At 44.4% G+C, this 18172-nt stretch overlaps 1 protein-coding gene and 1 non-coding gene across 2 annotated transcripts in view; both read left to right on the top strand.

Annotated features, from left to right (window-relative positions):
* The first annotated feature begins 15704 nt into the window (after window positions 1–15704).
* Window positions 15705–15811, top strand: LOC122469695. The gene has a single exon (XR_006293590.1). It is a non-coding gene; the product is annotated as a U6 spliceosomal RNA (small nuclear RNA).
* A 2067-nt stretch (window positions 15812–17878) lies between these two features.
* The window catches only part of LIPC (lipase C, hepatic type), a 159987-nt gene continuing 159693 nt past the window's right edge, over window positions 17879–18172 (top strand). Inside the window, exon 1 of the mRNA XM_043555323.1 lies at window positions 17879–18118. The gene's annotated coding sequence lies outside the window, so the exon portion shown is untranslated. The remainder of the gene's footprint in view (window positions 18119–18172) is intronic.

Genomic DNA, 18172 nt, shown 5'->3' with positions numbered 1-18172 from the left:
TGGCCATTGTGAGAGAGGCCAAGTGACCAGATGGAGAATGTGGCTGGTGCTCAGGGCATCTCTGTAGCCAGTGAGGTCTGATGTGGGTCGAATCAATGAGAGGGGATGACCAAGCACTGAAGGTGCCAAGACAGCATACCCCAAGTTATACTGCCATGATGTGTCAGTAGCAGATGCACAAGGACAGACACCAGGGCTAGAAAGAGTCCAGGTGGAAGTCAGTGGAAGCTGACAGAGAAGCGCAGAGCTCAGACCAGAAGCCTCTCTCTCTAGGATGTGAAGATGGAGAAACTTCTCTTGTTCAAAGGCAGTGGGGAATGGGGAAGGAAGGGGACATCCTCTGAAAGCTGACAGGGGCCCCGAACTTCAAATTGACTAATTGCTCCAAAGGCCCTTTAAACCCAGGAAAGACTGAGTCATGGTGTAAGGCATGGCTGACAGGGAACGGCTTTTTCCAACTCTGAACGGGACCATTTCAACATTTGCATGATCTCCCTCACGTGCCGCACATCATGGGTGCATGCACAGTCAACTGCAAGAATCTGGTGTTGCAGGAGGGTGAGGGAGACACGGGTCCTTGTCTTACAGAATCAACGAATGAATCTCGCGGACAGCAGAGAGCGAGCAAAGTGATAGAGTTTATTGAGGGAAAGTACAAAGCTCTCAAGAGTGAGAGGGGTCCCTACTGGGTTGCCACTGAAGAATTTTGTCCCCGACTCTTTATTAGGACTTATCAGAAAGTCTGTGAGACTCCATGCATGGCACCTAGCCCAGGGGGTCGGGAATACCTTCATCCTTTTTTCCCCCAAACCTGCCGCTTCTTCAGCCTCCCACTTGCAGCTGTAGCCTGCCTTCCCGAGGCTCTCTTGTCTCTCCCCTAATGTTAACCTTTTCCCTATTCACTGGCAGGAGCTGCCAGCGCACAAGATCTGGAACAGAAAGAAAGAAATGAAAGTATGAGGTGTGCAGAGGCCACAGTAGTGTTGCAAGGAGAAAGAGAAGGAGAAATCCATCTGAAGGATAACACTGGCAGGACTGAATGTTGCTCACCGAACAGGCATTCTGCATCCCCCTGCTCCAAGCATGGCCTGGAGACCACCCGGAGCTTGTCAGAAATCCAGAACAGCAGGCCACACCCTAGACCTATTGCACCTATTTTTTTTCTTTTTCTTTTTCCAGCTTTATTGAGATATAATTGACATATAGTATTGTGTAAAGTTTAATGTGTACAGTGCGATGACTTAATGAATGTATATATTATTTACCATAATGTGTGTATATATATATATATATATATGGGTGTACCACAGTAGGGTTAGTTAACATCATTCACCTCCCATAATTATCATTTCATTGTTGTTATGATGAAAACATTTAAGGTTTGTTCTCCTAGCAACTTTCAAGAAGACAATACAGTGTTGTTAACTACAGTCATCAAGTTGTACATTAGCTCCCCAAACTTATTCCTCTTATAACTGGAAGTTTTTGCCATTTGCCTAACATCTCCCCATCTTCCCCACACACCCCCGCCCCCATCCCCTGGCAGCCACCATCTACTCTCTGTGTCTATAAGCTCGGTTTTTTTTTACATTCCTCATTTAAGTTAGAGCCTGCAATATTTGTCTTTCTCCATTTCTACTGATCTTCATATGAACTCAGGTGATTGGTGAGCACATTGTTTGAGAGGTATTGTGTTACATGATTTAACACGATCAATTCAATACAACAATTCCATGAGTTAGAGTATTCTCCCCATTTTGCAAATGAGCAAACTGAGACCCAGCCAAGTTCACATATCCAGTAAGTGCTAGAACCAAGATACCCACACAAGCAATCTGACTCCAGGACCCACCCTCTTCACTATTACCAAAAGCATGGGCTCATCCACCGATTGGTTCCTGGTCGAATGTGCATGTACAATGTGTTGATGCCTGCCTGGAACATTTGGAATGATCTGTGGACCTACAGCAGTGATGAGATTTCCTTGTCCAATGTGTTTTCCAAAGTAAAACACCAAATATTCATGATTCAAACCATGTCCAAGATTCTGCGTGATCAAGAGCACCCAGTATTTTAAGCTTTAGGGCAATTCATAGCTATCATGTCTAAATTGTTCTGCTTCTTCTAAATTTGCCCTGCATGTGTACCTTTCAAGAATAGTTCTTTTAGCTGATAACCCCCATTTTCAAATGCAAATGTGTTTTGAAATGTATCCGTTCAATCACTTCTCCCTCAAAATCATACTACCGCTGAATTACTCCAAAGGAATCCATAGTGAAGCACGGAACATTTTCAAGCTTAATCCTGTGGTGCTTTTCATCTAAAAAGGTGACTAACAGCTTGCATAAGCTTATAACCAGACTTAAAGCTTAAAATCCCTGTGGAGTTTGCAAAGGGCATCGAGACAGCAAGCCAAACCTGGGAACCACAAAATGTCTTTGCATGCTGACTTACCTACCCGTCAGTCACGAAACCGGTCTGAATTAAAATTGCTGTTACTCATTTCAGCACCGCAACCTGTATTTTCCTGACAGTGAATTGAAAAAGGATTCCCTCGGTTAAGAAAAATAAGAAACAGCTCCTATCTAACAAATGTTAATTAGGTCATGCAATGTGGTGAAAAGCGATTTGAAGCGTGAGGAAACCCATGCACCACTACCTGACATCAAGTGGGTAATTATAAACATATGTTTGAAGAAATGAATCAAATCCAGTCTCAGGTCTGGAGCTCACCAGCTCTTTGAACTTAGGGAACTCACTCTGCTCTCCAGGTTCATTTTCCTTGGCCTCAACGATTTCCTAAGATTCCTTCTAGCTCCACAGTCTCAAATTTTAAATCAGACCTTAATTATGTGCTAAGTAAAGTATAATATATTTCATTTGAAGGATGGCATACTGACAAAGATAGTTAAGAAGATGACAAGGCAGCATGGAAAGTACTCATTACATAACATGGAATACAAAATGTTGTTTATACTTTCTAAAGCTATAAGGAAGATTCTGTGCACATTTGGACAGAAGCTGGAAGGAGAGGGAACAAAGAAAACAGAGTGAGATCATGGGTGGGTGAAGTTTCCTTGTAGTTGGATTTCCACTAATTTGCTGTTTAAAAGTCATACGTTTAGGGAAGCATATCTTGATGTTCTTTGGAAGAACTGTTTGCCTGGTAGTTTGCTGTCATTTATTTTCCCAGCTTCTGAGTCGATGGTAGCCAGGCTGATCTCTCTGCTATTCATGGACTGCATCAGGAGAGCTCAATATTGTTTCCAAAGTGGTCACATGCCTGTGTCCGTAGCCAGGCCCCCATCTTCTGAGCCCACACAAATAATCACAAACTCTGCACTTGTGTTTCCCTCCACTGCTGGCTGGGAGGCAACAGGTATGGAACATAATGGTCCAGTAGGAGAACCTCAGGTGGGAAGAGAGCTCAAGGTTTGCTCTGTCCTTCCTCTGAGGTAGCCCATTTGGAGTGTCTGCCTGATTCACAAAGAAGCCTTTCACTGCCTACCCTTGATCCACAACCAAGGGCTGCAGCAGCCATGTTGGACAATACGTCTCTGCTCCCTCCCATGGCAACATTCAATAGGTCCATCAGAGCGCCTGACCTGAGATGGCCAAGCAGACCCTCTTTGCCAGAAATCTGAAGTTGGGATGAAGAAAGGGTCAGTCTCTCAACACGGATAAATCCAAAACGTGTAAGCATGGGTGCTGTGGGATAGACATTTCTGATCACCCATGTAGACGCTAAAAGCAAAGTTCATATCAGGAGCAGGATGTCTCTGTGCTCTCTGGTCCAGCCCCACTCCCAGAGATGCCACAGCCTGCCCCCTGGGTTCTGGGAAACAGCCTAAATTCTTAAATAAGGTCCCCTTTCAGGTTAGGCTAAGGCAAGTTGGTTTCTGTTACTTGCAATCCATCATGTATTAATACAGTTTATCTATGGGAACCTCCCAGGATCCCATACAAGTGCTTGTGTGACCTGACCCTGCCTGGAGCCCCACCCGGTCACCCACTGGTCTCCCAGCCAAACCGGGTCTCAGCTGGTAGCGCCACACAATGGGTCTTGCTGGGCTTTGCTGCTGCTCTGCCTGAAATGTTCACCAGCCTGCTGAGCTCTGTCCCCATCCCGAAGGCATCAGCAGGTAAAAAAGCCTGGCTGCAGGGGTCTGCTTACCTCCTCCCTTTACTTCAGCCTTGCATATGATTAAAGCACTCAGAAAGAGTGCTGCCTGGGATGCCAGGAACTTCTCTTTCTAATCCCTGCTAGCCAGAACAGACTTTGAGTGTTCAGAGAGCAGATCCTCCCGGGGAAGCTAAGGGAGGCTCACTGCTGCAGCCTGAGACACTGCTGCTCTCATTCGGGTTTGCTGCATTCTTTATTTATAAGGATCCTGGGCATCCAGGTTAAAAGCTGGCAGTACCCAGCATCCCCACTGTTAATGAGGAATCAATACCCTGGTGAAAAACTTGGTGCAGGGAGCTTCTCCGAACTTGCCTGAGGAGAGGGACACCTTGCCTCCCAAAAGACGTTCCAAAGAGCAGCAGATGTACACAGTTTAATCCTACCTATTTGAAAGGCACAACAATGACTTAACATTATGTAGTACATAACACAGTGCCTCACAAAAGTCGTCTAACCCAGGTGGTATTATCAGCCCTAGTTAACAGATAAGGAAACTGGTTAGGCAACTTGCTGAGGTTACACAGGGACAAAGGGGGCCCCCAGGTCCAAAGCTAGTGGCTTGGCCCCAGCCACTGTCCCCTAGCCAGGGGTTCTCAGGGCATGCTCCCTGGACCAGCAATAGCAGCATCTCTTAGGGGGTCCTGGTTAGAAACACAAGTTCTTGGGCCCCCACCCAGACCGACTAAATCACAGACTTTGGTGTCAGGGCCTGGCTGGCAATCTGGGTGTTAACAAGCCCTCCCCAGGGGATTCTGATGCATGTGCTGGACCCTCACTGTTCAATGTGGGTCTCAGTCCAGCTGCATCAGCATCTCTGGAGAGTTAAATAGAAATGCAGACCCTCAGGCCCTGCCCCAGACTCAGCGAGTCACAATCTGCATTTTTGACATCTTCCGGTGACTTGTTTACACATTAGAGTTTAAAAATTAAAAAGCAATGCTAGGGGCACGTGGGTAGCTCAGTCAGTTAAGCACCCAACTCTTGATTTCGAACCAGGTCATGATCTCAACAGTTTGTGGGATCGAGCCCCAAGGTGAGCTCTGTGCTGACAGCATGGAGCCTGCTTGGGATTCTCTCCCCATCTCTCTCTGTACCTCCCCTGTTTTGCTCATGCTTGCTCGCTCTCTGTCTCTCTCCCTCAAAACAAATAAATAAACTTAAAATAAAATAAGCAAATAAATAAAGAAATAGCACTGCTCTCCACTGTGAGAATCAAACAGTTGACCCTTAATACAGTATCCGAGCTCTTAGTCCCAGGGCACATGCTGCTTTCTAAGTAAATGAATCATAGCTCCATTTTTCTTACCAGGGATTGGTTTCAAAAGAGGCATGTGAGCATAATTCTAACCAACAAGACAGGAGAAATTAACATAAATGTTTCCTTGGTATAAAAAAAGAAATACATGGGGCCACCTCAACTCATTAGGATGGCTACTATCAACAAGAAGGGAAGGGAAGGGAAGGGAAGGGAAGGGAAGGGAAGGGAAGGGAAGGGAAGGGAAGGGAAGGGAAAGGGAAGGGAAGGGAAGGGAAGGGAAAGGGAAGGGAAAGGGAAGGGAAGGGAAGGGAAGGGAAGGGAAGGGAAGGGAAGGGAAGGGAGGGAGGAATGGAGGGAGGGAGGGAGGGTGGGAAGGAAGAAAACAAGCATTAGCAAGAATGTGGAGAAATTGGAACACATTGCACTGTTGATTGGAATGCAAAATGGCACTAGGGAGAAAAGTTTGGCAGTTCCTCAGAAAATTAAAAGTAGAGTTATCAGGTAACCCAGTAATTCCACTTGTGAATTAGAGCCAAAAGAATTGAAAGCAAGGTCTCCAAGAGAGATTTGTACACCCATGTTCATAGTAGCATTATTCACAATGGCTAAAAGGTGGAAGCAGCCCAAGTATCCAATCAGAGTGAATAGATAAATGAAATGTGGTATATACGTAGAATGGAACATTATTTAGCCTTATAAAAGAAGGAGATTCTGGGGCGCCTGGGTGGCTCAGTCGGTTAAGTGGCCGACTTCGGCTCAGGTCATGATCTCGTGGTTCGTGGGTTCGAGCCCCGCGTCGGGCTCTGTGCTGACAGCTCAGAGCCTGGAGCCCGTTTTGGATTCTGTGTCTCCCTCTCTCTGACCCTACCCCATTCATGCTCTGCTTCTCTCTGTCTCAAAAATAAGTAAATGTTAAAAAAAATTAAAAAAAAAAAAGAAAAGAAGGAGATTCTACCACATGCTAAAGCATGGATAAAACTTTAGGACATTATGGTACGTGAAATAAGCCAGTCTCAAAAAAACAAATAATGTATGATTTCACATATGTGAGGTACCTACAGGAGTCCAATTCATAGAGACAGAAAGTAGAAGGGTGGATGCCAGAACCTGGGGCAAAGGGGGAGTGCGGAGTTGTTGGTTCATGGACATAGAGTTTCAGTTTTGCAACATGAAAAGAGGTCAGGAGGCCTGTTGCACAACAGTGTGCATAAACTTCACATTACCAAACTGGACACTTAAAAAAAGCTAAGATGACAAGTTTTATGAGATATATATTTTACCAAAGTTAAAAATAATTTTTTGGGGCACCTGGGTGGCTCAGTCGGTTGAGTGTCCGACTTCAGCTCAGGTCATGATCTCACAGATGGTGAGTTCGAGCCCCGCATGGGGCTGTCTGCTGTCAGTACAGAACCCGCTTCGGATCCTCTGTTCCCCTCTCCCTTTGCCCCTTCCGCTGCTCACGTTCTCAAAAATCAACAAACGTAAAAAAGTGTTTTTTTAATAATAATTTTTTTAAAAAGAGACACAAGAGAATATCATTTTTTTTTTCTGCCTCAGAATTTTATCGTGTCCTCATATAGTAACTGGAATAGCTGCCAAAATTTGGGGACCCTCTGTGGAGAGGAAAAAAGATGAGAAAAATACAAATCTTTGCTGATGCCTTTGAGTCACTGCATTAACAAGCCCTGGATCAGCCATATCTCCAGGATTCGTATAATGTAAAATATTTTTAATTACTTAAGCTACTTTGAGTTTTCTGTTAGTTACAGCCAAAAGCATCTTTACAGATACCAGGCTCTAAGTACCCAACAAGAGGCAAGAAGCCAGTATGGCTCACGAAGATGAAAAGGCCTGGCTTTGAAGCTTTCAATTTTGCTGCCACAGCAGTGAAATTGTCTGGCAGTGATTATATAGAGAAAGTCTCCATGTCCTACTTGCTCATAATTTTTTTTTTTTTTTTAGTTCTCAGATATTGCTGTGCAATATATGCTTTTACAAGGAATCACTAAATTACGCTAACTGCTTGGATGGCTATCATTTCATGCAATACAATGCAGCCGATAGAACGATGCTAAAGGCGAATACTTATTAACATGAAAAGCACCTTATCAGTGTACTAAGTGGGGGTAAATGCAAGTCACAAAGTGGTATGATTCAGTTTCCTATGTATCAGCTCCAACTACTTATAGATAAGTAGGCAGGCAGATAGATGAATGGATATGAATACACAAATCTATGTGAAGACAGAATAAGAAAGCAAACCAGATATTTACACCGATTATACCTTGGAGTCAGGCACTATAACCATGCTTTGTTTTATTCTTTTCCATATATATTTTTCTAAATTTTCTTCAGTAAACCTCCCTCTTTTCTGATAATGAAAACATAGGTCTTTTTAAAATCTTATGGAATAATTTGATTCACTTTGCTTCCACAGACATGATTTTTCTCCAAGACCTGAGTATTTAATTTCCTACATATCTAACTTTTTGTTTTAACCCTTTAGAGAGGACATCACCATAACATATGATATAGATCTCTGCCCCTGAAATGGTGCCTACTGATCACAACTAATGATGCTGATGACACGGGCTTATTATATTATACCCATCATTACACAGTGGTGACCTCAGGCCATATTCAAGGGTGTGGCACACCTTGTCCCTCTCTGAACCACCCCAGTTTGCTGTGGCTTTAGTTCTTGGATCTGCTTTGAATAGTTTCAGTGTCTTCAGGCATTCCACATTATTTGTCCATGTGTCTGTCTGTTTCACACCCTCTTTTCCCCGCTACTCTGCAGTCTCCCATATACCGAATCCTTGGAAATCTGATGAACTCTATGGTTATCACTGAGTGTCAAGGAGAAGTAATTATTTTCTGTGTGAAACTTCAAAAAAAAAAAAAAAAAAAGAAGGCTTTTTTTTTAGAAGAGAGGCCCAAGAACTTTGGTGTGAGGAAGGCTATGCCGTTTGGCTGCACACAGCCTTTGCTGGCTCGCCTCCTGGCTCCTGCATGATTCAAAATTGGCAAAGATGCTGGAGACCAGAGTTCTGCATAAATGAAGTGGGAGTGTTTCTGATAACTAAAAGCTACTCGATTAAGAAATAGCATGACTCTGGATCTCTGGACACGTCTCTCCTAAAGAAGGCGGCTACAGATGGCAGGAACAGAGCCAACTGGGGTCCCTTCTACCCCCATCAAAGTGAGGTTATTTAGGTTCACCACCTGGTTATTAGATTTGCCAGATGGCAAGCCTGAGTAACTGCTCGGAAAGAGAGTAACCAGCCAATCCATTACCCGAGCACACCCGATACTGTTGATTTAACATGTGATGCACATACTAGTACATAATACGGGTAATGAGGCATCACAGAGCCATCATAGAGGCAGCCATCTGGGCTTGTGTGGGACAGCCCTGTGCACAGTGGCCATGGGAAAAACCCGACTGGGTTTGCTGAGGCAGGGACCAGGGGGAGGTGGAGCTGGGGGAGGCAGGAAGTGGGGTGTGTGCCCACACGTCTGCTGTCCACAGTATTCAAATATTTTGCTCCCATCGCTGAGACATTGCTGATTCCTGCCCAGTTCTGAGAATTGTCTGGTTCTCAGGTTTTCCATGTTGTTATTTTCCACTGCGATGAAAAAGCATATTTACACCAATGAGGGGGAAATGGAACCGTGACTAGAGGTGGATTTGAACACTTTGACAGTCCTAGTCCAACTCTGATGGTTACTGAGAGTAAGGGTGGGGACAGTGTCTTTGGCTCTCCTCTAGAACAGGCTCGTGGAGGAAATCTTCCTCTGTCCCCCCCACAGTCCCACTGGGGCTGCCACACAGAGGGCCTAGGAACCACAGAGAAGAAGGCCCAGAAAGAAACCCAGGTGAATCGGGCCATGCCACATTGGGCCCTGGAAGCTGCGTGGAGACAGAGGGATTCCTTGTCACAGTTCCTATCCCCCCATGTCTTCCCCTCATCCCCCCACAGTGCCCGCCACGGCACCGCCCAGATCAAGCAGTCAGCTCAGTTATTTATTCAGCAAACACTAGTTGCTGGGCACTTGGAGACACTGTGTAAAGGGCTCCCAGAATCTCTGTATTGTTTCTTACCATTACATACAAATCTACAATTACCTCCAAGTAAAAAGGTGTCATTAAAAATTAAATTAGAAAAGCTTGAATATGCCTGATAGAGAGCGACCAAGCAGAAACAAGTGAAGAAGACCCAGAAATATTGTGAGAGAGACGGAGCCAGGGTCAAGCATCTGACAGACTGCTACGTGGAAGAGGGCACAAATGTGTGCTGAGGGTCTCAGGGGGCAGTGGGACGGGGAGGGCAAGTCAAGGCGGAGGATGAGACCTCATGTTGGAGGACACCAGGACACGGGAGAAAGCAGAGGGACCCGGCAGGGGTGCGGCACCCTGAGGCAGGGATCCCCTTTCCTGGCAGGGCTCCGGCAGACCCTGGGCAGCTATTCGTTAGGCACCTTCTAGGTTTCTTCCCAGCTCTAGGAATGTATGAGATGCTGACCTATTTTCAAAACCATTTTTCCTCACTGGCTCATTTTTTGTTCCGACTGACCTGTGACTGTAAATAAGGCGGCCGGTGTCTATAATCCAGCTTTTCAGAAGCTGAGCACTTTCCACGACTGAACTTCTGAGCCATCAGGTGGGGTGGAGAATGCTCTTGTGACCCACTCTAAGGGACTGTCACCCTCCCTGCTGCCATCTAAGGAATGTCCTCCTCGAGGCCATCCCCATAGCCTCCATCATTCCCGCAGGGGAGGAGAGTGGCTGTGAGAGCCTAGAAAAGTCCTCACCCATGCTTTGTATCAAACATACAGGAATAAACCCAAATGCCAAGGGGAATTCAACATCCATCACATTTTTATCGTGTTGTCTATGCTATTGTCATGCTCATTTCAGATCCTCGAAAATGCACAATAACCCCATGAGGCCACAAGTGCCGGGGTCTCACAGAAAGAGTAAAAGTAAGAGATAGAGCAGGCCTCACACCCCCAGCTTCTGACTCTGGTGTGCATGCTTTATACTCAACCCCACCGTTCCCAGCCTATGGCTTTGCCTTCTTAGTATCAAGATGTTCTTTGCCTCTTCTGATCTCGGCTTTGCTCTCTCATCATTGACCCCCATGCACCCTCATCCTATTTCATCAGTGTTATACTGTCTATGTCTCAGCACTTCAATGTTATGTTCAGCTTCTCTGTGACTCTCCAAGTTGCCCCCACTGTAGTGTCTCCAATCTCGCTAGCCTGATGCATTTTAGCCCCTGAGCACCGGATCTTCTCCTCTGTCTCACTCCAATATGGGGAGAAACCTGAATTCTTAGATGCCAATCTGTTGGTTCTTGGTGGTGTTTCTGCATGTTTCACAGCCACTGTGGCAAGACCAAAACCCAGGATTGCTTAGCCTCAGAGAGTCAGCAGCAAGCAACAGTCCCAGGACTACAGCAAGGAGAGGCCAGCTGAGTGGTTGGTGAGACCCGGCAGTGAATATATGAACTAAGAACCATGGATGAGGAGTCAGGAAGGTGGATAACCTTATAGGGGGCCAACCTGAGAAAGCAAATAGTATCTCGGTTTGTCTGAAATAAGGAAGCTTTTAAAGGGCCAGGTATGGCTGTCTCTTTTTGCTCCACAATGTCTTAAAGGCACCACCTGTCACCTGCTGGCTGACTGACTCAGCAGCCTGGGAGTTCACAGGGGGCCGGCCTGCCTTGGACACAACCCTGTTGATTGGAGCCAAAGCACCTCACGCAACAGTCTTAGGTCAAAGCCAACAGATATCTTCACACCCTAACTCATAGAGAAAGTCAGGATGGGAGAATAATAATTGACTATATCCCTCACCAAAACAAATGCCTCATCATGGCATATTTAGTGTTTCCACTAATACATGGAAAACAAAAGTTGAAATCTTTCTCAGCTGCAAAGCCTAATACATCACTGCCAAGAAGGAAGCATTTAATAAAATCCTTTTTTTTAGGTGTTCTATGGAGCCCAACCTCCAAGCTCACAGTGCAATGAGAATAACCCATGCACAGCACATCGACCCAACAAATATTTATTGAGCATACCTACTATATGCCAGGCACCAAGCTAGGCTCTGACAGTTTTTCAGAGCTGCCCTTTAATGTTCACATATACAATCAAGTCTGATCTGCATGAAACTAAGTGACATGGGTGTTATCCCCATTTAGCAGATGAGTAAACTGAGGTTCACCAAGTTTAAATTTTTTTTAAGTTTATTAATTTTTGAGAGAGAGAGAGAGTGAGCAGGGGAGGCGAAGAGAGAAAGAGGGAGACACAGAATACAAAGCAGGCTCCAGGCTCTGAGCCGTCAGCACAGAGTCCGACAAGGGGGGGGGGGGGGTGGAGCTTGAGCCCACGAACAGTGAGATCATGACCCGAACAAAAGTTGGACACTTAACCGACTGAGCCACCCAGGCACCCCTGAGGCTCACCAAGTTTAGATGAATGGTCCAAGGTCATAGGACTAGTGCTTAATATATAGCATAGATACATGGCCATATAAACTTTTACGCACTGGGAAAGAATCTCAGGGAATACTCATCCTTCATGCCCCTGGATGCCTATGGACCCTTTCCTACCTGTGCCTCCTTTCCACCCTACCATTTTTAGGCTTGTCACCTCGTGTCTATAAAATGGCTGCTTCAACTCTAGTTTCATGTCCTTGCAGGAGTTTATCCAAAGGAAGAACCAGGTCATATGACCACCCAGCAGCAAGGGTAGCTGGGAAGGCAAGAATCTGGTATTTATAACCTTAAGGGGGGGGGGGGGGACAGGTGCACAAGGAGGAAAGTTGGATGGCTATTGGATAGCCATCTCTGCTGCAGGTAACTTTCTGATTCCTAATTAGGGCCAGCGCTGAAAACTATTTCTTCCTGAGTCGAAATATGGATTTCTTGACACTACCTATAGGTTGCTTTATTAGTTTTCTATGGCTGTGTTATAGCTTAATGCAGCTTAACTCCTGGCAGCTTAAGACAATACCCATTTATTTTCTCAGAGTTCTATAAGTCAGAAATCAGGGAAGGCTTGAGTGGGTTCTCTGCTTAGACACTTGCAAGGCTAAAATCAAGGTGTTAGCGGCCCGAGCTCTCATCTGGGACTCTGGGGAAAAATTCACTTCCAAGATCATTCAGATTTTTGGTAGATTTCAGGTTTTTGCAGCTGTAAGACTGAGGTCTCTGTGGCCTTGCTGACGGTCTGCCAGGATCACTTTCAAGTCCAAAGGCCATTCTCCACCCTTGAGCGAGGCCCCCTCCATCTTCAATGCCAGCAATGGTGCACTGACTCCTTCTCATACTTCTATCTCTCTGACTTTCCCTTCTGCCACCAACTGAAGAAAACTCCCTGCTTTTAAAAGAATTAAATTAGAGGGATACTGGGTGGATCAGTCGGTTAAGCATCCTACTCTTGGTTTCAGCCCAGGTCATGATGTCACGGTTTTGTGACTTCAAGTCCTGCATCGGGCTCTGCACTGACAGCACAGAGCCTGCTTACTTGGGATTCTCTCTCTCCTTCCCTCTCTGCCCCTCCCCTGCTAGTGCACTCTGTCTCTAATAAATAAACTTATAAATAAATAAATAAATAAATAAATAAATAAATAAATGACTTAAATTAGAGTATGCCCACACAGATAATCTGCATTTTGCCATAATCACAGGAATTAACACCAGAGGATGAAGATCGTGAGAACCATCTTAAAATTCCGTCTACCTCAGTTGCCATTAAAAAAAAAAAATCAGGATTTATTCTTATAGTTCAAGGTAGGGTCACCCTTCCCTGATTCACAACAAGAGAAGGAGGACTTCCAATCAAAACAGGGATTCTGCAAGCAAAAAATTAAAGGAAAGAATGGCTGTTGGGTAGACAAGCAAGGGTGTCTGTGATCGACTTTTTTTCTGTGAAACTGAGATATTAACCCTAACTTAGTTACGCAGTGGAATCCCACCTAGCTGGTAGACATTTTTTTGAATGAGAACATGGTACATAAATGAGAACATGTCCACTGACCAGGACATGTATTCCTGCTTCCCTTAACTTTCCTCCCTCCCTCACTCCCCTCCTCATCCTGTACCTCATCCTTAGCCTGAAATGTGCCCCCCCACACAGACTCATGAAGAATGCTGGCCAACAGGGAATTTTAAAGGGTTTTCTTATAAAAGCATTTAATGTGGCTAGATTTCTCATGTTGATTTTTCATTGGTTTGCGTCTATCAGGCAAAAGGGAAGGAAAAGGGTTTACAGGAAGAGGAGGCCCATCTCTCAGAGCTTACACAGAGCAGGCCTAGCAGTGCCCATGGTGTTTCTAATGAGCCCGGCTGGCTTTTCCAAGTCTTTCCAAAGAGAAATCACCCACCCTCTCCTCTTCAGAGATGCCTCATTACCAGCTCTTTCAATGCATTGTTTTCTGTTTCACTGCCTTAAACTTGACTCAGACCACCCATGTTTTTTATTTCAATTAGTTTTCCCTGCTTTATGACATCTGTTTGGATTTCATCTTTTTTTTTTCTTTCTCCTTCACCAAAAAGTCTAAAATCCCAAGTCAGATGTCTCCAAAGAGCTTATGCGTGTTTGCACAAAACACATGAAGATCCTTAAGAACTACAAATTATCAACAGGAACAGCTCAATTCCTTTCAGAATTCTTTACTTTCATGGAGGCTGTGTTTACCTTTTATTTTAAGTACTTTCAAGCCCATTCTCTTGAAGTACCTTGCCTTACCATGAGCCCCGTTTGTTTGTTCTTGTTGCCTCCTTCATTCAGGAGAACCATCAATCAGTTTCTGAAACAAGGCAGCCTCTGTGCAGAATCAAAAGCCACCACATCACAGCTGATGGCAAGAGAATGCAGTGGGCATTGTTATTTGTACACAGGCCTTCATCCCTTTGAGAAGTACCTCTGTTTGAAATGAATGAGGCAGACAAGAGTGCTGGCTTCAAAAGCAACTATCCTCCTCTGGGCTTTTCTTGTTGAAAGTCCTGAGCAGCACAGTTACTAGAAAGTAAAGAGAATAAAAAGCAAATCTGAGGCAGGCTACAGGTTTCCTACACAAGAGATGCACACCTGGCCTCAGCCAGGCTGTGCGGCCAGACATCTGCCTTTACTTCGTACAGTTGGGTTTGCAAGGTTAATGTCAAAGAGGCTGTTTATTTTCTACCAGTGATTATGAATGAAAAATACATAAATTTCCTTCACCAAAGGCCTCACCCAGAAGTATGACAGGCTCCTCTCTTTCCTGGTGCCCCTTAAGGGTATCAGTGCTGGTAGGAGCAGAGCTACAGGAACTACTGTTGCCATGGTGATGACTTCAGGACCAAGGGATTGGCTGATCCTTGGCCCAGCTCTTCCACCCAGCTATCACCTCCTCTGCATCAAGAGGCCTCCTTATTCCTTGATCCATTTTTCATTTGGCTGGAATGTTGGAGAGCACAGTTTTCCAAGGCACTTCATGACCCTTCTGTAGATTCTTGATGACCCTGATGTTGATTTGGACCTAAAGTCTTGGGATAGTGGAAAAGTTAAAACAATATTCAGGGCTCATATAGATGATCATCCTAATAATCGGCTTGAGAATCATCACGGTCATCTCTCAATTGCATAGAGTTTGCAATGACTGCTTGAAAGTTCAGAGCAAATATCTGGCCCATGACCAGGACGTGAAATGAACAGCACAATGTGTATTTGACATGACACCTCATTCATGAATTCACCTTATTTTTCCCATCCTTATCTGCCATGTCTGAATTTTCTTTTTAAGAAGTCTTATATTGTTTGCATCCTTAAAAAGTGTCTTAAATTCATTTGAAGCAAGGTTAACTATAAAGAAAGTATAAGTATATCCCTCAGAAATCCAATGAATTCTTGCTATTAGGTTGGAAGGAAAAAGTGCAAAGGCTTTTCTGGCCAGGAAGGGGACGTTGCATAGTGCAAAACATCTAGACCATATTCTGTGTAAAATCAAATGGGATCATTTAATTTTTTATTCATTTTTGAGAAACAGAGAGAGACAGAGCCCAAGTGGGGGAGGAGCAGAGAGAAAGGGAGACACAGAATCCGAAGCAGGCTCCAGGCTCTGAGCTGTCAGCACAAAGTCTGACGCACAGCTCAAACTCACAAACCAGGAGACCATGACCCGAGCCAAAGTCAGAGGCACCCAGGTGCCCCTCAAATGGGATTACTTAAATGAATGTTTTCTGTTGAAGAAAAGAAAATGTACACTTGGTGTTTGCTTTGGCAGCGCATATGTTAAAACTAGAACAATACAGAGAAGATCGGCATGGTCTCTGCTCAAGGATGACACACAAATTCATAAAGTGTTCCGTATTTCTAGATACTGGTCAAAGGGTACAAATTCCCAGCTATAAGAGAAATGAGATCTGGGGGTCTAATGCACAGGCTGGTGACTATAATTAACAATACTTTGTTATATATTTGAAAGTTATTAGCAGAGTAGTTCTTAACACACACACACACAAATCATAATACGCAAAGGAATGAAGATGTTAACTAACTTTATGGTGGTAATCATTTTGCAATATATACATGTATCTAATCATCACGTTGTATGCCTTAAACTTACATATGTTATATGTCACTAATATCTCAGTAAAGCTAAGGAGAAAAAATTGCCTCAATGCAGAGAAAATATAGACACACACACGGGTATATGGATGATTGGACTCAAGAAAACTAGAATCTCTTTTTTTTAATTTTTTAAAATATTTTATTTATTTTTGGGAGCGAGACAGAGTGTGAATGGGGGAGGAGCAGAGAGAGGGAGACTCAGGATCAGAAGCAGGCTCCAGGCTCTGAGCTGTCAGCACAGAGTCCAACGCAGGGCTCGAACCCATGAACCACGAGATCATGACCCGAGCTGAAGCTGGCCGCTTAATTGACCTAACCACCCAGGCGCCCCACCGGAATTTCTGGCACAAAGGAGGGATAAAGACATGACACTTCTAATCTCAGGGAGCCCCCTAAACAACTAGGGACCTGCTACATCAAGTCACTTACACAAGATTTTGGTCAGTCCCTTTAAAAGCCTGGGGTGGGCCGTGTGGACACATCACACCATCAGGGAGGTGCTTAGGGCGTTCGAGAAATCCAAGTTTTTGCACACATTAAAAGCTTTACAAATACCTGCTGAATAAATGGAAAAGATAAGTAAAGCAAAACAAAACACCCACAACAGCAGAAGCAAACAAAGAATTGAAAACCATTTTGCCTACATGCTAAGTAAGTTCGCAGATAACATTCAAATGAACTCAGGTAGAAATGATTGAGCAGCACCCACAAAAGGAGGTGTGATCCACAGCTCTGGTTCTTTTAATCCTTTCAACACACTTTGAGGGAGATGTTTTTATTTCCACTCTTTTTCAGAAGAGGTTAAGTAAGGTTAACTAATTTGTGCAAGACCACATAACTAGTAGGTGAAAGAACCAGGATTTCAGCCCAGAGCTGTCTGATTCTAAAAGCAGACTATTCCTTCAGTTCACGCCTATATTTTCTTTTCAAGCTTTTCTTGTGTCAAGAGCACAAATCTGAGGCCACATCCCAGTGGCACTGAATCAGAATCTCTGGAGGACTTGGAAACATACATTTAACAAAGAGACAAGATGATTATTATTATGGGGCACCTGAGTGGCTCAGTTGGTTAAGCGTCCAACTTCAGCTCAGGTCATGATCTCATGGTTCATGAGCTCGAGCCCCGCATCGGGCTCTGTGCTGACAGCTCAGAGCCTGGAGCCTTCTTTGGATTCTGTCTCTCTCCCTCTCTCTCTCTGCCCCTCTCCCCCCCATACTTTGCCTCTCTCTCTCTCTCTCTCTCTCTCTCTCTCAAAAATAAATAAAACTTTTAAAAAAAACCATGATTATTATTATCACAGAAGTTTAAGAAAACAGCTCTATGCATCAGGTGGGAAATGAACTCATGTCTGTTTCCCTTTTACTGATCAAACAGAAGCCATCAGAGATTTGAAGCTCATATGACAAAAATAAATCACGTCATTCTATAGCTTAACAGATTATAATATTACAGGATATTTGTTCCTCAGTTTGGTAATTATGCATTGTCTGATTGAAAGTTATCTGGGTCCCAAAACACAGAGACCATCCTCTTAAGTTAAAAATAGACATTAGTGGAAACCTCAGACTTTTTTTTAGCTTTCCTCTTTGGTCTTTCAGAGCAGAAGAGAGAATTCGTTTTCAGTTCCTAGCAGCTTTAACCTATGCAGAGGTTCCAGCTGTACAGGAGCTGAAGGACGGCTGGAAGGAGAACCCCAGGCTGAGAGTCAGTCCTCTTGTCTGGTTGCCCACCAGATGGCTTTCATTGGATGAAAAGTTCCATGATCCAGGAAGGAGAAAACCATCATGGCTTGGTTTGCTTTTCTTAGTTTCAGTTTTTCCATGCTTGATGAGAAGAGCAGAGGCCAACTACGTCTGCAGCTCCAATCCCTATCATGGAAGCAAACGATGTCTTTGTACAACCTAAATACTTAATGAATTAAACGGAAAGCAAGACAGTGATTCCTGACAGGGCTAAATGTAAGTCAAGCTGTGAAACTCCACAGCGCAGCCCGAAGTAGAGACGGACAAGTTGAACTGAAACCTGACCACTGCTTCTCAGCAATTTTACTGTAAGTTATTCCTGTTATCTCAGAGAGAAATTTGAGACAGAGCTAGAGAAAAGT

The sequence above is a fragment of the Prionailurus bengalensis genome, chromosome B3, assembly GCF_016509475.1.
Source record: "Prionailurus bengalensis isolate Pbe53 chromosome B3, Fcat_Pben_1.1_paternal_pri, whole genome shotgun sequence".
Classification (NCBI taxonomy): domain Eukaryota; kingdom Metazoa; phylum Chordata; class Mammalia; order Carnivora; family Felidae; genus Prionailurus; species Prionailurus bengalensis.
The sequence above is the reverse complement of the archived record's forward strand: the minus strand, read 5'-3'. Positions and strand labels throughout refer to the sequence as shown.